Here is a 22453-nt window from a genome sequence, read left to right as displayed (position 1 = left end):
CCGAGGGGCCAGGACTGCAGGAGCAGCCCAGCAGTGCTGAGGGATCCCACTACAGCCACGTGTCCTCTATGGGAAGCCCCAAAGACAGGGCTAAGAATTCCCATTAAACACACTGGGGTTAGGCTGCCCAGCTGGGGGTGCAGCCATACACCCACAAAGGAACATCCTCTGCTTTAATGTTTGTGATATTGTTGGCTCTGGTGTGCCAACGCATTAAAAACCTGGCTGTTGACAGCTGGAGCTCATACACCAAGGATGAAGAAGTGAGATATGGTCATAGCTACATCCTGCTTTGTGCGGTCAGTTTGCTCTGACAAAAGAAACTTCTAAGCTGGTGCTTTCTTAGATGTTAGTGAACCTTCTCTAATAAATAAATAATGACAAAGAAGGAAAGAAGGAAAAGAAGGGGAGGAAAAGAGAAGGAAAGAAAAGAAAAAAAAGTAACTGTATTATTTTGCTGGGCTAATAAAAGCAAAGGGGACAGACCTGCAGGAGCACAGGGCTCACAAGGACATCACTCCATCACTCACTCCTAAGTGGTGTGGTTCTGATGCTCTGCTTTACCTGGCTAAAGTTTCTGGAGTCCCAGACGAGACACAGAAGGCATCTGCTCAGTAAGAAAGAAAATCAAAACTAGGAGAAACCTGACAGGTTTCAGCCAAGACTTCGCACCAAAACTCTGCTGTTCCCCTAGTTTCAGCCACCTTCAGGCATAAAGTGAGAAGGTGTTGTGTCCTGAAGCTGCTATGAGGCAGGATCTGTTGTAGAAGAACAGCTGGATAATTGGTGGTGTGAGAAAGGGGAACTGGTCCTGAGAAGGGCAAGTGCAGAGTGTGTAGTGAGTCCAAATAAAAGGGCTGGGACAATGAGCACTCACAGGCAGCAGATACTGTGATAAGGGCGAGGTGGAAAAAAGGCAGTAGGAAATATTCCACGAGGAAGAGAGTTTTCTGTAGCCGTGTCTAGCAGACTGAAGCAGAAGAAGGGAAGAAAAGTTGATTTTATACCTTACAGAGGTTGACCTGTGAGGAAAGTTTTATTAAAGTCCAGTATAATTTTTTCCTCGAGTTCACTTGTGCTCTGGGATAGTGCCAGCTTAATGCCAGGCAGTTCTGCAGGGTCCGCTGACAGACAAAGCTACGAGGTGAGGACTGTCCCTGCTGATAGCCACATAGCTTCGTCAATCAGCTTCACATTACTCGTTATTCTTGTTACAGTGATTCATAAACAGCCTTAAAGAGACAGAAAGCTGCTTGTTAAGCTGTGACCGCTCACCTTATTTACGTTACGGGGATCAGAAATAAACACTGAAGATGAAAGGCTGATTTTCTGCCCTTTTAATTTATGATAGAGGAAGGCAGACTGAAAAGTTACTTCTAAAAGTAGGTTTCATTAAGAACTTGCTGAAGAGTTTTGCTTACTTGGTATTTTCCAGGAAAACTGCTAAATCTGTTTCTTCCGAGGTGGAATTCAGGCCAGCTGGTCAGTCCTTTAACTGAGAGATATTAAATGTGAAAAAGGAGATACTAAACATGAAAAACTGGCTGTGAAGGAAAAGAGCTTTAGTTCAGCCTGCTTAAACTAACAGAGGAGGAATAGAGGGACATTTGCCTATCAAAATGCCTGATAAACAGTTCTTTTCCTGATTCTCTGTCAGTCTGATTATCTCCAGTTAGGGAAAAAAAGATGGGGTAAAACATGCCTGGGGACTCCTGGAAGTAAGCGGACACTCACCCTTCCTGGGGCAACCATCCAGCCAGTGCAGGCTTTCCTTGATGCTGAAACCACTGCTCTGAATTCTCACCCTCGGGCTGTCCTGGCCATGGGTGTTTTGGCTCCGTGAGGCCAGCCCTGAGCTGCTCTCCAGCCATCTGGCAAGACAAGGAAGGCATCTGGAGGGATGGAAAATGTAGGAAAGCCAAAGGTTACATGTACTGAGCCCGAGAGCATTCGAGAGCCAACCTCCTGTGCTGCCAGACTGTGACAATCTGAGCAGTGGTGGCTTTCAAGTAAAAGAAGTTCATCACTGTGATGGGCGCAGTATGAAACTCATTCTCACGAGAGGAAGATCATTGGGAACTGTCTTCACAATAGTAGAAAACTGAGGGTGCTTCCTTCCAGGGGAGCAGGAATCTAGCGGCTCTGAACATGCGATACAGTTTCTAAGCAGAATGCTTTCAAGACCTAAACATAAGTTTAGGTACATCTTTCTGTGCATTAAATTAGAAGGGGAAAAAATAGTATTTGTGGGTAAACTTGGCCACGGCAGCTAAAATGCACTCAGAGAGTGCTGAGCTCCTGCAAGGGAACTCCAGGAGCCTGAAGTAGAATCTGGCTGGACAAAGAGATGTCAGCTCATGGGGAGGAGGGTTTAACCTTGGGTCTCTGAGGGCATTATCCATGGAAGAAAATCCAATGGAAATTTCTCTTGACTGTGCTCTATATCTGGCTCTTATTCAACACTTTAATGTCTCTGGAGTTACGGCAGTAGGAATGGTGACATGGAATCAAAGTTCAAGCTACATGGTTGCTCCTGGGATGTGTGGAGTGGTTTTTAATGCAGTTCCATTATCCTGTTCATGTGAGGAGTAGCTCATGGAAGACTGAATTTCTCAGTGATATTGAAATGATCATCCAGTTTGAACCACTGGTTTAAAGCACAGTAAATCGCTCATTTCCTCTCCAGACTTTGATTCCCAAAAGTATAATTGCTCCAAAATAACATAATAGATGCTTTAAAAGTTGATGAAAAAAAAAGTTAAAATTAGCGTAACATCTTTCCTGGACTAATGGCAATCATCATTTAAACCCAGAGCCACATCTAGAGATCTCCCAGGACATTGCTCTTGTGGCTTTTCATGCCGACAAAGCCGCGGCAGGGAGAGAACACAGACCTTCTGTTTCACTCATCAAAGGTCTTCACCATGTGATGGACAAAGGAGCAAACCTTATATACCTTCATGTGTAAGACTCGCTTCATTACAGCAGAACGTTTTCTCTCAAGTAAAACCAATAGGAGCTGTTATGCAGCTCTGTGATCAGCGTGCAGGGCTGCAGACGGTGTCTGCATGCAGCAGCAGAGCTGCTGAGTCTCAGGAACAGCCATAAGCAGCGGCTTCAGAGAGGAGAGAAAGCAGCCGTGTTGCACAATTACACGGGCAATGGGAAGAAGAGATTTCTTCTGTATCCCACGCGGTGATTATCTGATACGCTGGAAGATGAGCGGTGACATACTTTTTATTTCAGCTAATGTAACTCAGACTTGTAAGGAAGGTGATTCTGCTATATGGCCGTATTATCTAAATTGCTTTGTCGCCAACGCATCGAAAACTGAATATAAAATTGACTGCACATAATTGAGTGCTGACTCACCCTCCGATTGGGATAAATGGTGCAGTATTCCAGGATGTCCTGGAGCTTTCTATAGGCTCACAGTCATACGTGAACATTTCTGACTGATTTTTCTCCACTCCAAACTTGTTTTTCGCGCTCCCGTTTGGGGCTGGATGGAACAAATCCTCCCGCTGTCACACGGTGTCTTCCCCTGCTCCCTCAAGTTCATCCACTTTCTGCTGAAGCTCTCATCTTTCATCCTGGCTGCACAGTTGCCTCCCTTGTGATTTTCCCATCTCTGGGCTCTCCATATTCATAGCCCTCCCTGACCTCCAGCTCTACCTCCCCAGTTTCTAAGGCTACATAGCTGGGAACGTTTTCTCACAAAACACTTTTCTGTAACATCTCCAGCTCAGTCAGATCTGGGGCTGTACCATTTTACATACATTACTCAGCTCACAGCTGACCATTTTAATAAAAGCAGTGCAAACACAAAGCAGCAAACACAGCAAGTCTTTTTTTCTCTCCTTGAAAATGGCCTCATGTCACAGAACTCCATGAGGAGGTGTCAGCATGTGACTATCCTTAAAACCAGAATGCTCTTTGGTTTTTGAAGGGTGGGAGAAACACGCCTTTAGGGAGCAGTGGCAGAACATGGATGTGGGCCCTGGGCAGAGCTGTGTGTCACAGGGTCACCTCTTTGGGCTTCATCACACATGCAGTGGGAGGGGAGCAGACGAAGGGCTGTGACTTCCGTAATGGGGATATGTTATTAAAAAATAGCAGCAAAAAATATTAAAGCATCCGGGTTGTTGCTGCTTCTCCCGGCTGCACTGAGCAGACCCCTCACCTCTCTTACCAGCTACTTGTATCCAAAGGGGAGCAAATTAGGGAGCTCTGCAATCCAGCTGTGTGCAGGCAGCACTTGGGTGGCCCACAGAGCAGCATGGGTGGACCTGGTGGCTGGGAACATGGGGCAGTGTGGATGTCCCTGTCCCTACAGACCTGCCAGCAGTTGCAGCATTTAAACCCTAATGTGCGGCGCCTGGTGGGTCACTCGACGCCAATTTTCCATTGCGCTGCTCTGCAAGGGCAGGGCTGGGAGGCTGGGGCACCCCTGGCTGGAAACCTGAGCTCATTCTGCAGTGACGATAAGCCCTTGGATGGAAGTCCTTCAGAGGGCTGTGAGCAGCCAGTGTCACCACGGGGGTCTCGGAGCAGGCAGGCGGTTCTCCCTTTAATGCAGAGAAGACACAAGGTGGTCAGGGAGGAGGACACTGTTAAATGTGCTGGAGAAGCAAGGCAGCAGCAGCTCTTCTTGCCAATCTGCCAAGCTATGGGGTCCCAAAGAAACAGCAGTGCCCACATAACCAACAGGACAACTGTACTGGTCCTGCCCTGAGGCTTTGCTCCAAACTAAAACTAATGAGAGCAGAGTCACTGACTAAAAAGCTTCCACAGAATCCCTTCCTCAGGCTTTTGATTTTTCTGGAACATTCACAGCAGAAAAATTCACATAGCGGATGGAAAAGCCATGTCCCGGCCTGACCCTGCTACCGACAACAGCCAGACAAAGGGGCAGCGATGTGGGGTCACATTCGGGGAGGTTCCGTGATTCAGCACATTGATTTGCTGATTCTCCTCTAATTTGTCACAGAACGAAGGAGCGGGGCAAACACCTGCAGCTCCAGGCTGCTGCTTTACTGCCAAGAGGTAGAGCAGGCAGTGAGAGCTTCTGAAGAACATGCGATGCTCAATTAGGACAGTAGGTCAGAAAGAGCACGGTGATTCATAGCCAGATCACACTCAAAGCATCCACAACAACACGCAGCAATCCCATACAGAGTGCCCACAAACAGCCTGTCCTTCTGCAGTGCTGGCAGTAACAGGCTGCAGGGCAGCACCGTGTGCTCAAACCCTCTGATCCGTGGAGCAGTTGGGCTGGCTGGAAGGAAATGTCTCCCCGTATTGCACCAGTGATGGCTGCTGCCCCCTAAAATCAGGGGGTGCAGAAGGGTGAGACACACAGAATTAATAAACAAGGCATGAACAGCCCCTTTTAGAGAAGGGCTGCAAGCAGTTTGCCCAGCAGTGAGCTGCAGGTTGCAGCAGGTCAAGTTTAGGATTGCTCGGGCCCAAGGGTACGGGGACTGACAGTGCTCAGCTGCACAAACACTATTTTCCTTGCCTGGCAATGAGCTGCTGGGCACTGGGTGTAATTTTCCATGCTCGCAGTTGGCTCTTGGTTTTACCTTGACGCGTGTTTGATAGCCTAAGCTCCGTCAACACTGTTTCACCTCTTAGAAAATGATAACTAAGAAGGCCAAATGAGGGACATGTTCATATCCAACAGGCCGGTGGCCAGGTCTACCTTAACCTCAACAGCAGCTTACTACTGTGCAGCAAAATGTCTTTCCCAGGTTTACCCAGAGAATGGAGAAGCCTGGGGATGGGAGGCATTCGCTTGGTTGACTTTCATCTCTCCGAAGACAAATCTTTTACAATTTAGATCAAGGAATCTTTTAATGAAACAAAGAAATTGTGCCACTTGTATCGGTTCCAGATATAAATAAATCAGCTAGAAATAAACAGGAGCAAGGCAAACCTAAAGGAGACAGACAGGCTCTGCAATGTCATCCCAAAGAGACCGTCTGATGGATGATAACATGGCTGGCTCAGAAGAGAAGTCAGGGTTTAAAAGACTCCCTGCCAGCCATCTGGCGCATCTTCTGAAATACACCGCAGTAGAACTCCACTGAACCGCTGCCTTTTTTGCATCTGCTCAGGTCTGAAGCATAGTGAGGATTGTGACATCTCTGCTAGGACTGCCTCTGTGGGACTCGTCACAGCTCATGGCTCAGCCCCCAGCCTGCAGCCTGTGATGGCAGCACGCCCTCAGTACAAAGTGGGACCTCAATGATTCTATGATAACCTTCCTAAAGCAATGATGCTGTTACACATTTAGGGTCAGGGCGATGCTCAGCACAGCCAGCTCTGCTCACAGAAGTGCTGGCTGTTGGGAACCCACAGCCCACCCCCCTGGTGCCCGCATCAGGCAGGAGTTCCCAGCAGTGGGACCTGCAGCTCCTGCTCCAGGAGCATCATGCTGTGTTGCTTTGAACTGAAGGGCAAGGCTTCGTGTTCTAACCGCATAGGACTTATTTCATACCGCTGAGTAATCTGGACACTGAATACTAAATAGCACCACTAGCCATTCCCTAATAACCCATAGAAACACAGTGATAAAAATCTATGGGCCCTTAAAGAGATGGTTTTCCTTTTCATGACAATCAAAACGTACAGAGCCAGCTGCCCTGCTGAGCATTCGTGGGCTTTTTCCCCTGCTTCATCAGCTCCTCCCACCCGCTCCCCAACCAGCTGTGCTCAAGGCCATCACCCCCCATCCCTGACACACAGTGTGGTGCCTGCGGCCGTGGTGAGGGAACGCTCAGAGCTCTGCATGCTGGATGGAGCTGAGGGCTGCTGACCAGGCACCCTTGGGCTGTGATGTGGACCCATTAAAAAGCTATTTTCAGCTTAAATGATCTTTGATACTGAAACCGGAGTTAACCTGAGTGGCAAGTGGAGATCAGCTGCCCTGAGAAATAAACCCAGGGAAGAGGAGGGAGAAAAGCAGGAAGACAATCACGGAGAGAGGCTTTGGGGAGGGAAATTAATTGGAAAACATGCACTGATGGGAAAAGAAGCACAGGGGAAAACAGTGTTATTGCATCCCCTGAGTGCTGATCAAGTCCCTGTCCCCCCTCAGCTGCCAGCCAGGCTCCTAATTTGTAATTCTCTGCCTTCTTAGATAGATGGGGCTAAGCAGCAGGAGCTGGCTCATAGCAGCTCCACGCATCTCACCTTTGTCATAGCTGCTCTTGGCAGCTGGAGCCAAACTGGGCTTGTTGCTAAGATGGGTTCCATTCAGATTTCACCCATGTGCAGCAGTGACTTGAGAACAAGCTGCTCCAGGAGATCTTTTAGGACAGTGGAAAGCAGGGAGAGGAAATAATTACAGCATTTCCACCTACAGCAGTCTGCTTCAGGGCAGGTATAAATAGATCCGTAAGTGTTTGTTCACTTAAGAGAGAGCTCAGCCTAACTGCCTTGGCAATTGCCAGCAGCAGAATTGATGGCTTGTTGTTTTTTTCCTTAAAAATGAGGGCAAAGATCATTGACTAAATATCACCCTCCCTTCCTCTCAACCACAAGGAGCATTTAAGAAGTTTCCGAGTTTTACCAACTCCAGATGCCAGGTGTACAAAAGAACAGGCAATTTTTCAAAGCCGTGCTATTTGTCTGGGAAAGGAAGGATAATTAGATCCGTTCTGCTTCAGAACTGAGGAAATTAATGGGGGGAAAGAAAACCAAAAGCATGCACATTTCCTCCGCTTGGAAGGAGAAGAAAGCACCCAAAAAGCTTTGGAAGGATTCATGCAAACAGTGCAGGAAGGAGAGGAGCAGAGATCCTGCAGTTGCATCCATCATCCATCCATCCATCCATCCATCCATCCATCCATCCATCCATCCATCCATCCATCCACCCATCCGTCCATCCATCCATCCACCCATCCATCCATCCATCCATCATCCATCCATCCATCCATCCATCCTTCCATCCATCCGTCTGTCCATCCATCCATCTATCGTGCAGCCCTGCTGCTGTCTGCCCTCCTCGAGCAGAACTGGCCAAGAGCATCTCTCCACTGTGGGCTCACAGAAGTGCCACAGACATCGTCATGCAGCCTCCTGGATTGCTCTGCTAATGGGCAAATGCAGCCATGCATGAGGTCCCTCTTCCACCTCTTCCACCTGCTCCTCCTGCACAGCCCCCAGTAGCTTTTACATACAGTGATGCCCATCGTTCTGCTCCCATTCAGCCCCAGACACAGAGCTTTCCTGCATTGATCTTCCAGTTGGCTTTTGTCTGCCAGACATCGAGGTTCTCTTTGTTTGTACTCCTCTGTCTGGATCTGAGAGCAGTTCTGCTTCTACTGCCACTACTGAATCTGGGTCCTTCTACTTTATTAAACTCCTTAGGATAAGCGTGATGGCTTTCAGGGATAGATGCCTATCATGCCTGGCAGACGGGCAGAGGCTGGTAGGTATCCCCAGCCATCCAAGTCCTGCTGTGTACCAGGTTCTGGCTCAGGAAAGATGTTCCCGTGGCAGATACCAGCTCCAAAGAGCCGCTTTGATGGCAGCCCTGCCAGGAGCAGACATTGACTTCATGGCAAGCTCAGCAGCCGGGCGCTGGGAAGTGTTCTGCCCTGGATTGCAGCAAGCTGCTCTGCTTTTTCCTTTTTTTCCCTCCTATTGATTTAGTTTGGAAGCATTTCAGAGGGCACTTTCTCCTGTTATATGGTGATAAAATCCTGGGCTCAATAACTGAGATCTGATGTCTGGCATCAGAGCAATACAAATAACAATAAAAGAAACAAAATAGTGGTGAGTCAGGCTGGTTTCTGCTTGGAAAAACATCAGTTCTCCTTATTACTCATTGGCTTTGCCATCTCCTCTGGGGGACTCTGCCGGCCACCGCAGGCTGCAGCAGAACAGAAGCTGGGCTGAACTCCATCCTGCCAGGAGCTGCTTTGCTGGGGCTCAGGGGGCTGAGTGGCACCCAGAGCACATGGGAGCACGTCAGCAGTGTGCCCAGCCAGCCCGGCCCTGCTGCTTTCTTCTATCAAGACTTGTATTGGTTCATGTCTGGCTTCTTTGCTTCCTTTTGGCACCACTTTTTTTTTTTCTCAGCAAGTGAAAAATTTACCCTGAATCACAGCACGTTATTTCCACTTGTCAAGATAAAGGTTAATGAAGTACCGGTAACTGCATCACAGATCTGGCTCTGCCTCTATCTGAGATTCTTTATGGCGCTGTGCTGTGCAGCCCATGCATGGAAAAGGCGGAGATAAAAAATGATAATAAAACCAAAACAAAGCGTCAGAGGTCAAATAATTTGCAATGGCAGAGCTGAGCAGCTTCCTGTCGTTGCAGCCTCTCCCCTGGGGCCGTGCAATGGGCACAGGGTGAGGTTTACCCCAGCATTCCCAGTTCTGCAGCTCCTCAGTATTTGAGCAGCATTTCCCTTTGCAAACATTGGCTACCTCTGGGTAGCGGCTGCTTGGGTATTCATACAGCATATAACTGATACAGAAACTACGTAGGTATGGACCTCCTACAAATACATCCATAGGATTTAGAAGCAACATCACGATACGTTTGATGCGTAGCTGTCTTCAGAAGGATTTGCACCGGAGCTGAGGAAGGATTTTGCACGCTGGCTGCACAAAGTCTCCCATGCCCTGAACACAAACCAGGGCAGCACAGCAAAGCTGCTCAGCACAATGAAGCTGCAAGGCAGGAGGAACCATATCCAGCAGCTCATCTCATAGTCCATAGGCACGAGATCAACATCAAGTCCTGCTGATACAAAAGATGCACTGGCTGAGCAGCAGCCCGTGAGGCTGCAGGAAGGAAAGGAGGGGCAGCCTTGTTTTCTTCTCAGGGAAGGCCAACGACTTGTGGGATGGGTGTCAGAAGCTGCCGGTGTGGCTGAGTCATGAGGTTGGCATGGGGTGGTTCTCATTAAGGCTGGTTTGAACACATGCCAAAGAGGATTTCCAAAACTCACAGCTCGTCATAGGGTTAAAAATCCCACGCTCTGCCATTCTGCCCCACTGCGAGCGGCCAAAAGCCTGGGCAGGTTTCACAGGGGTTTGTTTTGTAAATGAGTTCTTAAAATCTTGAGTACAAGTGAAATCTAAAAGAAAAAACAACAGAAAAGCCCACGTCCAAAAGAGTGAACCTCACTGAGGACCTTTTCCCTCTCTCCGAGGTGGATCCAAAAGCTGCTGTGAACCCTCAGTGTGGATTTTATTGTGGGCTAAGTCGAGAGGCTTCGGAGCTGCTCGAACCCAAATCTGAAGTTCATAGTTTCAGCCCATTTGCTGCGTATAAAAGGAAGAGAAATAGAGGCATGTGCTTTTTCTTCCTTTTGATACGCTAAGATTTAGATGAAATACTTACTTTCCAATTTTCTTTTTCAGTAGAAACGTGCCAGAGATGCCACAGAACATGAAATACCCTGCGATGCCTTAAGAGCTCCTGAAGTGATGGAGGACATCAAGAGCCAAAGGGATACGAGCAGAGCAGTGGAGGGAGCAGACCTTAAAATCTAATGAGCTGCTCACAGAAAGGAGATCTGCTAAAGCAGCAGCGCTGCCCCTTTGGCTGCAGCAACAGCTCAGCAGACATCCCAGCACGGCCGAGTCTCAGCAGCAGCACAGGGTGGGACAACAGTCCTGACAGTGCCAGAGCACAGCGCCAGGAGGAACATATTTCAGATTTTATGTATTCATGAGAAGTAGTAAAAGCGGATGCAAGAATGAGACGAAACAAACCTTTGCCCACTAGGTGGCTGTAATTGTTACGGCCTTGCTTAGTTTTTGGGATCAAATTGTTTTCAGCAGAATGCCTCCCTCCCTCCTCCCTGCTCTGTTTGCTGGGGGCCTCTGCAGTGCCGGGCAGCAGAGTACTCCTCATGCCGTGCCATTAAGCACAAGCAGCTTCCTATTACTGTTGTATCACCAAAACTTTGCAAAGCTGATGAATGAAAGCCCAGAAGGCAGGATTGAGCATCTGTGTCCTACATTTAGGATCAGCACTGATGTGAAAAAAGAAGCAGGATCTGCAGGAAAGGAGGCTGCAGTGATGCAGCACAGGGAACACGTTGCTCTGTGCTTGTACCAGGCTCAGATCTGGGAGGAGCAGCAGGTCAGTGCTGTGCCCACAGCACACACGGGTTGTGTCTCATTCCGGTGGGACTCCCCTCACCCAAAGGTACCACCCCGGTACCACACATACATCCAACACCTCTGGATTTCAGAGCCTGGAAGTGATGGCACCTGTAGCACAAGGGGAGCTGCAAGATCTGCCTTAGAATCTGCTGGCCCTGCCCTTCCTGCTGCACGCAAAGCCAACCGAGATGTGCATTTAAATCGAGTTCATCACCTGCTGTCTGAACACCGTATAGGATTATGTTAATTGAGAAGGCATAATGAGCCTTGACATTCACCTGACTGTAAGGAAGGAAGAAGTGCTGAACTAAAGTGTCTCTTTCATTCTAAACTGGTCCTTATCTCCAACACCTCCACAAGATCGTCCTGTGTGCAGAGCACTGAACCAGGTCACTGTGCCCGTGTTCTGGCGATGTCCTCATTGAACTGTTACCATCCTGCACATTGTTTTCCTATCTACAAAGTAAGATAAAGCATTCCTGATTCCGCAGCAAAACATCGAGACTAATGGCCAAAAGAGAGAGGTACCATTAAGGGTGGAGCTCTGCTTTGATATCAAACATCCTTTCTGGAGCCCACCAGGTTAACAAATGTCTTAGTTACAAAATTATCAGCCAGAACAACAGGCACCATCAGACCTTACAGATCTGAAATAATTTAACTTCCATCATGGAAGCTTCAGCTCTGCAGCATCAGCAGTACGAACAGCTGCCATTTCTGAGAACAGCAAAGGACAAGTGGTTACGGCCTGCAGCTCCACGGCTGCGTTTGGTGCAGAGCTGGAAACTCCCAAGAGCAGATGTGGAAAGGTGCAGAATAGCTGAGGCTCCCGACATGCTGTGATGGGGTTATGGATGCTTTGTGTGCCCAGCCAGGAGGCGCTCAGCAGCAGAGGCATGCAAACCCAGCAGGTATTTTGGAATGCCACACTTGCAGCCCAGAGAGAGCTGCACACATACAGGTAACAGAGGTGTGTGGGGCTGCCCCCAGGGCTGCCAGACCCATGAAGGAGAGACAAGCTGTGGGGCACAGTGGTGAGGTGGGGCCTGGCCTTGGGCAGAGGGATGGGGACAGCAGCCCCAGGGAGCCCAGCCCTGTGCCAGCACCGGTTGCCCTGTGGCCTTGCCCTGTGGGCAGGAGCTCTTTGCCCTCTCCCATCTCACCTGGGCATGGCTCCGAAGCGAAGCATTCCTGCCCATTGCACACCGTGTTCAGTGCACAGTTCTCTTTGCACGCTCCCTTTTGGTTTTGTACCATTTCCAGCATTTCTGTCAAAAACATTTCCTCTGACTTTTTTCCTTCTAGAAACAGCCTCTTCCAGACAGGGCTGCTCTGCCACCGCACAGCGGGCAGACGTGAGGCTATTTAAAACACGGAGCTGGAACATCAGCCAAGCCCTTGTCTTGTTCCAAGCAGAGCTGGAGCTGAGGGCACACTGCGGGGTGCACCCTGCCTGGCCTGGGGGCTCAGCAGCGTCACGGCTCCTGTGCTCAACCCAAGGCTTCAGGGGAGCAAATCAGTAACAAGACCCAACAAGGCTTTAGGAGCAGGTATTTCTCAGCCTGGTATTTCTACCGTCGGCTCCCAGCCCCTGTGCACTCTGTGCCCAGCAGTTTAATTAGTTGCCAAGCTGCACGCAGCAGCGCTCGGCAGCAGCCATCACGTCCCACATTTTGCTAACATGAGGCTCACTGGTGATTTTTCTCCCACCCTTTGCAGCCCCCCTGTTCTGCTGGGAGATGCAGAGTCATGGCTCTGCCTGCCTGGCTCTCTGCCACCCAACTGCTCCTTTAAAACCCCATACCTCCCATTGAAAGAACTCGGTGTCCTGTTCGCCAGGAGGACGTCAGTGTTTCTATGGAAACTCTTCCCAAAGATTCTCGCTCGGCGCTGCTGCTGCGTATTGTATGACCGGCTTTGTACACGGCAATTCATTATAGAGGCTGTGACGAAAAGGGAGCAGCTTTCTGCCCAGAGGGAAAAAGCATTCGGGAAAAAAAAAACACAAAAACCAGCAACAACTAAAAACACCTCCGTATTAATAAAGTAAGCCACGAAAATGGAAGGTGCCAAAGCCATTTGGAATTTGAGTTATGAATGGAATCTGCTCGCCTGCGCTGCTTGCAGAGAACTGAAACGTACCAGGACCCAAATAATTAGCTGAGCGGAGAAAATGGACACCTCCCATGTATTCTTTGTTCTGAGTTGCTGAGGGGAAAATGTTCCACCACAATCACTGTGATCGATGAGTGCCACGCAGTAATGAACGGACCCACACGGAGCCGGGCCGTGCGCTGCTGTGGGCACAGGGCTCTCATCCAGCTCAGGTTTCACATTTGAATTAATGACCGTGACGGGGACGTGGGATTAACGGGCTGACGGAAGATTCACATTACTTTCCCATTTTCCTCAATGACAGAAAATCAAGGGGTCCAGCAGAGGACACACTGTTGGTGCTTCTGCTGGTCTCACCTGCTAGATGTGTCCAAAGGCGGCCAGACTGCTCACCCCATGGAAACGAGCAGCACACATTAAAGGGCAGCAAGGCAGAAGGTCTGACTCTCATTCCCACATCTACCCCAGGCTCACCCAGTTGTCTCCTATGGGGAGGCCTCTGCTGAATTTGTACATGTGGAACTTCAGGAGGTTGATGTGATGGTGCCCAGGAGCAGGCTGGCAGCAGAGCTGTGCTCCCAGCACACAGCATTGGGCCGCCCAGTACAGGGGTGGGAAGCAGCCCCCAGCCCCGCAGCAGCAGCCCGAGATCTCCTGAGCAATGCTCATACACTGAGCTGGGAAAACTCAGTGCACCTGGGCACCCGGGGAAAGCTGGGCAGAGAATGAGAAGAGACACTTTTATTTTTAAACCTGATGAAATTCTGAGTGGTTTTGCTGTGTTGCATTCCTGGGGAGGCAGAGCTGGGATTTCAAACCATGCTCGCTCCCTGATCCTGCACTGAGGACTTGTATTACCTTTAATTGATGTTTCTGAGTGCATTCTCATTGATCTACCACAACTGCGCTCTTTGTGCAGAGAACATTCTATTCTGAGAATGTAATCTAGGCCCATGCAGACCATATAGATGTTTCCTGATAACGTAGTTTAGAAAAGGGGATGTAATTACTGCCCGTGCTGCGTGCATGGCATCTGTGCACTATGCTCAACCTATGGCCCCGTTTGGAATCTGCACCGGGGAAATGTCCCAATGCCCTCCATGTGGTTCTGGTTTTGCAGAAAGCCTCTTCCATCCTATTAAATATGTAAGTTCTTGTACCTTTGATTTTAGCTTCCTAACAATATCTTGTGCTGGAATTATTTGGAAGGATCTCGGAGGTTCTTGCATATGAAATTCAGGGATCGCTCCTGAGGGAACGTCTGCTCTTGGAGGAGAGGAGAGCAGCAACCACGGCTCCTCCAGCAAGGCACCCAGCAGCGCCGTGTGGTTCTAACAGTCCTGAGCAAAGCCCAGAGTGTGCAGAGCAGTGTGGACAAACCCACCCCGAGCATCCTTCCCATCTCTGGTTTCCATGACAGTTGCATAATCAGACATTTATGTAAGTAGAGGTTTCCTCCTTAAATAGCAGGCTGTGATCTCATGCGCACCTACATATCACCCATCTGAATGGAGATGATGTGCCAGTCGTGTAGAACTCGCGATGCTTCCAACTGATTTTCCCGTATTTATGGTGGCTGATGAGCCTGGAGGGCACCGCTCACAGTACTGATTTCTCAGGGCCTGAAGCAGCCCTGACAGCAGCACAGAGCGGGTCACAGCCTCTTGTTCTCACTGGCAAACAACTGGGAAAAACATCTCCCTTTGCTCCTCAGCCTAATCCTCCTCCTCCCGCTGATGCTGCTGTAGTGACCCAGCAGGGCGGACTGGGGTTTGTAGGCTGTTCAGTCGGGTTTTGCCAACCCAGCTCCAGCTCCATAGTGCTGCCATCCCCCACGGTCCCACCATCCCCACACAGTGCTGCCTTCAGCCCCAACACAGCCCAGGTTTGGAGCCGGGGTTCCCTGCTGGCATGAATCCCCCAGAGGCAGCACGGCGGCTCTGCCACGGCCGCTGGGATGCAGTTATGTAAGGGGATTGTTAATGCTTTTATACGTTGGCGGAACTGAAATTAAAAGAGGAAATTATTCTCCTGATGCTCAACTCTAATCCCCATCTGTCTGTGTTTTTACTTTTCTGCACTTGCAAAGCTCCCTGATCAAAAGGTCTTGAATAGATTCCAGATTTCCAATTTAGTTTGCTTATGCAACCCAAAATATTATGGCAGTCTTTCCTGGGGGCGATTAAGCATATATTTTCAGTTCCTCCAATTCTCTTGGTTCCAAGAGCGCTAAAAATGGCACAAAGCTTGAGCTCATCCCGTCCCATCCGCACCACAAACAACCTTTTTTTTTAAAAAAAGACTTTTTAAAAATACAGGAATCGTCATCAGCTTTGCAGGGAAGGAATCTGTTCTGAAGGGCTGATCTGCCGAACGTCCCCGTGCCCAGCACAGAGCAGCAGTGAGAGTGGATGGAGCCGAGGCTGCCAGCAGGATGGGGCAGATGGGGGCAGAGAGCCAGGCATAGAGTGTTTGGGAGCTCTTTGGGTTGAGATTTTCTCTGTCCATCGTGAGGATGAGCTGCAGCTGCACAGCTGTGAACAGATCTCATCTTCTTGTGGTTCGGACAGCGCTCGTTCATCCCCATCTGAAAACTGGCACTGAGTGCTTTGATCCTTTTAATCTTCCTTCTGCTTTCCCCACCCCCAGCCCTTCACCGGGCACTGGGACTTTGTGACCCCAAAGGTTTCCTTTGGGGAATGAGTAGAGTCCCACCAATGGGAGATGGGGCTTTTACCCAGAGCACAGTGGGGACACATCTGCATGCAAACGAGAGATGCTTCAGAGCAGGGAAGGTGAACTGAGGGGGTTCCCCCCAGTGCTGCAGGGCAGCCCAGCATCACCATCAGCTGCCTAAAAGCAGGCGAGGAAGCCCAGGGCAGCACACACTGCACAGGGCGGCCCCTGATCAAATGTTGCTGCCCTCAGCGGCGAGCAACTGCTCATAAATAGCACTGGATCCCATTACTCCGTGACCTTCAGTTCCCAGCCTGGCAAGGCACAGCTCATGGTGCCCGCAGGCTGTGCCCATGCAGGCAGCCCTGCACCACGGGGCTCCCACTCGAAGCACTGGCCATGCCCTGTGGGGAGCCGGCCCACGGAGGCCATAGCAGGCAGCAAGGTGGGGTCAAACACCCTTATCTCATAGAATCATCTGCGGAAGGTTCAGTCACGTCAGGCTGTCGGTGGCTGCAATGGCTGCCAGCACCCCGGGACACAACTCACATGTGGGTGCTCCAGTGCCGTCACACAGAACATGGAGCAGGATGGACGGATGGGCTCAGTGCCTTCTCAGCCATCTTGAGACAAAATCAGGCAGATTTGGATGGATCCACATAAAATGCAGCTGTGCTTTGCAAACCTTCTCATTTTTTTAAACTAGGTCTCTTGAACTCTAACCAGCAGACGAGGTTATTTAAGTGCACACAGCACATCGGTGCCCTCCCCCCCACACACACAGACTTCCATCAGGAGGAGATTTCCTGCTCCCTCAGCTGCAGCTCCTGGCTGGGCAGACACACAGTGACTGGAGTGCAGGGAGGGCAGCTGCAGTGCCCAGAGCTGCTCCTGTGCTGAACTGAGTGTGGGTCTGAGGGACACACATGGGGACACGCAGAGGGAAAGAGCATCCATAGAAACAAGCATCATCCCAACACCTGTCCCATCACACCCACTGCCAAAGCATCATCCCACAAGTTTTAAGGATGGAAGGAGCCCAGATGGATTCCCCCATTGCATCTGCCAGCAGGAGGAGTGACTCCAAGCATCCTATTGATGTGGATGGGGCATGGTGAGCACCATGCAGCCCCTGCCCAAGAGCAGAGCACATCATCCTGCAGGGAACGAGCTGAGCTTTCTTTGCCCATCACAAAGCCTGCTTTTCCAGAAGCCGCCCTGTTCCCTTAGTGGTAGTGGCAATAACCTGAGCATGGCTTAGCAGTGCAGCGTTGCACCCCTCGTACCCTCCACAGTGCTCACATCCATCGTGCTGCTGCTGTGTGGGATGAGAGTGCTGGGGGAAGGGAGGTGGCACGAGGGGCCCCTTCAGCAAAGCCTCAGAAAGAGCAAAAATAAACCCTTGCCTGTCCCCATGGCAAGTGCTGCTCCCAGGGGACAGGAAAACAGCAGAGGGAGATGTGTGCGTGCTGCTGCCCACACCCCGAGTGGGAAGAGTTTAATGGGAGCTGAGAAAGAACGGCACGTAGGAGGAGAAGAGATGTTAGCAGCGCCTTTTTGTTTTCCTGGACAGCACAGGGAGGTGGAAAGGAACTCCCCTCCTGCAGGAATGGGAGCTTGAGGTGTGGGACGGGGCTGCCTGCCCAGGCTGAGCACCAGCAGCACTGTGAGGGTGGTGGCAGGGGGCAGAGCACTGATACCAATGAGCTGCCCGGCCTGGAACTCATCCCTCACCATCTTATACAGACGGGAGAGGTTCCCTCTGCCCTGACCCACTTCAATACAACAACGCTGGCGACCTTGCAAAAACTCATCACTGCCCCTAAAACAGCCACGTGTGATGGAGGTACCTGCAAATGGAGGTGCAGTGCCTGAGGGCCCCGCAGTGCAGCATGGCTGTATGGCTGCGTTCAGCTCCCCACATTGAGCTCTGCCCACGGTGCAGTAGGGCCAGCACTGCCCTCAGCACACACAGCTGCGTGAAGGAGGCTCTCACAAATCCCATCTTGGAGAAACTCCGTGTCCTTCAGTTGCGGAAAGGAATGAAAGCTGCATATAACATTCAGTACTCAGTAATCCCCGCTGCACAGCCCCGTGCCTGCATAAATCAGGGCCTCTCATGAATATCGCACTGTACCTGCAGCCGCCTGACCCACATGCATAAAAAAAGATAAATAAAACGTGAACAAAGCGACAGTCAGAGGGCCCAGCAAACAGCACTGTGCTCTGAGAGCATGAAAGGTCACAGGGCACAATAAGAGGCAGCTCTCAGTGCCAGCAGGGCAGAGTGACCCCCACAGCGCAGCGTCCCACCAGGACCACGCAGCACAGAGGGGAGCAGTGCCCTGTGAGCCAGGCTGGACGGGTGCTCCATACTGGGGTTCTCCCCCACAGCATCCCACAGGAGCTCAGTGTGTCAGATGCTGTGGTCATTCAGACACAGAGCTGTTCACGCCTGTTTCTCCAGCCCTAACATCACATGGGATGCTGCTATAAGCCCCTTGCGAGTCCCAGACTATTTTCTACAGCAGTTTGCCCTCACTGAATGACTTCCCACCAAACAGCAGCTTCTGCCTTTGGGAGCAGCGATTCCCTGCAGCCTCTCCTCCAACACAGCTCTGCATCCCCACTGCTGGACTGCAAAACCCTGTCTTAAAGCATGCAGAGAAGGTTTGCATTGCAGCCAGCGAACGCTGCTAAAAGGGCATCGAATGCTTTTTCCATTGTCATTAATTGAGTGAAGAGAAAACAGACTCCGCTGCTGTCATATCGCATCAAAATAATTAGCTCTGCTATAAATAGCATGGCTTACTCACTTGTTTCTTCTCCTGCTTTAAGGTCAGGGCTGCAGCCGGACGGAGCAGCACATCGCAGAGTCACGGCACCCTGTGATCCCATGGCCGTGCACCTCCAGCACCACTTACAGCAACCAGCACTCACGTTTGGATAAGAAGAGGGGGAAAAAAAGAGCGTTAGTGAGCCTCTAACAGATTTGCATGGGCTTAATTAATGAGCATTTTCAAACCAATTTTTGCTAAGCTGCCCTTGTTTCTGTTGTTTGATGCTGTGATGCTGTGCACGCCTTTTTCTCCAGGTCACTGCTGAAGCCCATAGTAGGTTCCAAGGAGCAGCTCTGCACACTTGCAATGGTTCGAGCCCGAGGTCCGAAGCGCTCACAGCAAACACTGCACATCAGCCTCAGCGCACAGAACTTCCTACAGCCCTACAGAACATGAGCTCCTGCTGCTGCTCCCTTGGGGCTCAGGACTCCAAGTGCCGTCCCAAACCACACTGTGCACCCACAGGTGAGACCCCAAACCCTTCCTAACACCGAGAGCTTCTGGAGCCGCCATAATGGAGAACTGTTTCTCTGAAATACAAAGTAATTACTCAGTAAATACGAAATACAAAGTAACACTCAGTAATTATGGGACTCGTAATAGACACATTACGAGAGCTATCAGATGAAACCCTGCACGCTGAATCTTTTCACATTGAAGAGAAATGTAGCAATTTTCTGCCCCCCATAATGCGCTAATGCTGAGCTCTCTGGCAGTGTCTCCTGCTTTGCTCCTGCTGCTCCCCGGCTCTTATACGAGCACATGAATCACACTCTAATAATAATTTCTGAAGAAATCCTTCCTTCCCAGGAAATCACATCCAGGCTGGTTTAAAAGGAATTCTGTGAATTTACCAAATATTTAGAGAATACACCTAGAAGCCAACAGCCACGTGCTTCCTTTACCTAGAGATGCTGGGCAGGACGCAGCAGTCAGTGCATCAGGGGAGCATTCAAGGGGAGGGAAAAACTGCAGATGAAATCTCTGTGAGCCAACTCTCAATCACTGCCCCCATTGCACCCCCACAATACACACAGCTTCTGCACCGTGACGGTGCTGCAGCTCAGACCTGGCTGCCCGAGCAGCTCACACCCTGTCTCATTTAATTCTGCAGACAAACATACCCACAGGAGGATGCACGGCGGGCGTCTCTGACAGACTTAAATTATTCAAAGATCCAACCCAGAACTAAGTGCTAAACTGCTTTTATTTCAGCTTCACATGTGGCTGCAGCCGCTCCCCCTGAGACATGTGAATGATGAGTGCAGTTACGTAGTGGGATCACTCAGGACACGCACAGCATCGAGCTGCTGCTCAGCCCTGTGTCCCACCCTGAGCTCAGGCCCCGCTCTGGGTTTCTCAGGTCTTTGTGAAGTCCCTGACCCCCATGAGCTGTCTGCAGGGTGCTCAGCCCAATGCTTGCATTAAATCTGTGCACCACAAACTTGCTGTACCAACAGCCCAGTTAAGTACGGGGCTTTGTATTTCACATAAATGCTAGCCAGCTTCTGATTTCATATTCTGCTCTGTTGTAGAATTGGAAGGTAGTGACTCACTCCCAGAAACACAAAATGATTCGCCCATGACTTTGACGTTTATCTTACCAAAGGAGCCCAGCATAAAAGCTGGGCCATGGGCTGAGTGCTGCCTGGCTGCCATTAGGAACAGAACAGCCCCATGACATGAAATCTGATGACTCGATGAACTTCTGACCTATAGCAGAAATCTGACCATCACAGCCCAGCTCCTCCAGTGAGCTCTGCAGGAAAACACAAGTCTTCATTCTACATTCAGTTTTTCCCACCCTTCGCCAATGGAATTTTTATATGATGTGAATTAAATATGGCAGCCTTTGAAGGCAGAAGTTGTAAGTGGCTGTGTGCAGTCCAGGCATCCTCCTGCTCCTGTAGCCATCACACCTTGTTATGGCACAGCAGCAAAATGAGACGCTGCTGTGTCTGACTCCACTGGGAATGAAACACAGGATCCGGTACTTCGTCCTTATCTGAGCTCCTGCTCCACTTTAGGCAAGTGCACTCTGCTCAGAAATGCCTATAGCCAATGCACACAGAGCCAGGGGTGCGGAACTGGGCGGCTCCCCCCGCAGCTCTGATAAGCTAAAAACAGATGGAAGGTCTAAGCCAGTTACGTGGAGCACATGATAAAATTCCTTGCTAAACTGGGGCCCGAGTCAGTGTGAGCTTAGGGTGGAACTCCAATAAATAGAGGAGGAAGAACAGGCGCAAGAACGGAGCCAAAGGTTCTCCTGGGGTGAGGGCTGGGCCCCTGCGAATGGGGAAGCAACGTGACCCGACAGAAGGAGGGATGGTGCGGCTGTTCTGTGCTGGGGCTGCAGAGCAGGAATTTCCTCGTGGGAGCACTGCCAGGAGGGTGAGGAAACGGCTTGTTTTTCGAGGCATGGAGAGACGAAGAGCAGAGGGGTTGGACCAAAGGCTCTGGAGCAGTGCTGCAGGCACTGCCACTGACAGCACTCACGGTGCTGCGAGCTGTGCTACCTGAAACAGCTTTCTTTTGGCTTTTCAAAGTGGGGTGAAGGAATAGAGCTCATCTCTTGTGCTCACGCTCAGCATTCAGATCTATGGCTGGGGGAGCCAGGAACAAAAAGTCTCAGTGCCAGACTCCATCCTCAGTTCTGAAGCTCAAACATCAGCCAGGTCCAGGAACTAACACTGAGCTCAGTCGAGCTGTGTGTGTAAGAGCACGGCTTCACCAGGCAAAAATGCAGTAGAGCTAAAAAAAAATAAACCCATGAAACCAAATCTCAACCAGCCCAAAACAAAGCTGTAAGAGGGCTGTGCACACTGCGCCCTGAAAGCTCAGAGCAACGGTTTGGGGACAAATTGCCACCGCACAGAGGGAAAGGGGACTTCATGCCCGAAGGACTCCGTGATTGCATCACCATTCCATGGCACCATCTGCAATTGTGGGAACCTGAAAATGGGAACTTTCTCTCGGAGGAGACAGCAGTGCCTGTGCTCCCCTTCCACCCGAGAAACTGTTGTGAACTGACTCTCCTGCAGCACATGGAGGGCAGCACGGAGCTCACCCTGAGGCTGGAGGATTGGGGGGTCTCGGTCTCTTTTCACACCAAGGATCACAGATCAGTCAGGAACTCCTTGTCGCTCGGAAACTCCAGTCACAGCCATATCAAATTGCTGGAGCAGTAGCTTGCATGGAAAAATAATATGCAGGATATTTTTATCTTTAGCTGCCTTAATGAAATATAGCAGATGGAAATAAAGAGGAGAAGCCCATCCTGTGTGACTCGCCATCTGTCTGGGGATCAGCAACAGGTCCGACACGGATCACAGCTCAAAAATTACTGCGTAATTAACACCAGTCTTCAAGCTACCTCACAGCTCTTCACTCCTTCACTCTCATTTCAGTGCCACTCACAGCTCACCTGTGAGATACATGCTCACAGCACAGCCTTCATTTCAGAGCACAAGACCTCAGGCTGAGCCCCAGAGGCTCCTGCAGTTCCCCATGGAGGTGGCAGTGGTCTCAGAGCCATCCACTCAATGTGGGACACAGTGCTGGGATCCTAAAGGTTATTCCTGATCCGGATATTTGTGTCCTGCCTGCAGTTCTGCAGCATTGGGCCCAGCACGGGGCCATCCCCTCTATTGGCTTCATAATGTCAATGCGGGGTTAAGAGCTTTTACT

General features: G+C 50.4%; 1 long non-coding RNA gene across 2 annotated transcripts; it reads left to right on the top strand.

Annotated features, from left to right (window-relative positions):
* The first annotated feature begins 18738 nt into the window (after nucleotides 1–18738).
* Nucleotides 18739–22041, top strand: LOC116654207. 2 transcript variants are annotated; one of them, XR_004309220.1, is made up of 2 exons: nucleotides 18739–19231; nucleotides 20302–22041. It is a non-coding gene; the product is annotated as an uncharacterized LOC116654207 (long non-coding RNA). The 2 variants fall into 2 exon arrangements; XR_004309221.1 differs by having other exon boundaries at nucleotides 19982–22041.
* Nucleotides 22042–22453: the final 412 nt, after the last annotated feature.

This window comes from Coturnix japonica, chromosome 18 (assembly GCF_001577835.2).
Source record: "Coturnix japonica isolate 7356 chromosome 18, Coturnix japonica 2.1, whole genome shotgun sequence".
NCBI lineage: Eukaryota > Metazoa > Chordata > Aves > Galliformes > Phasianidae > Coturnix > Coturnix japonica.
Note: the sequence above shows the minus strand (reverse complement) of the source record. Positions and strands in the feature narration are given on the sequence as shown.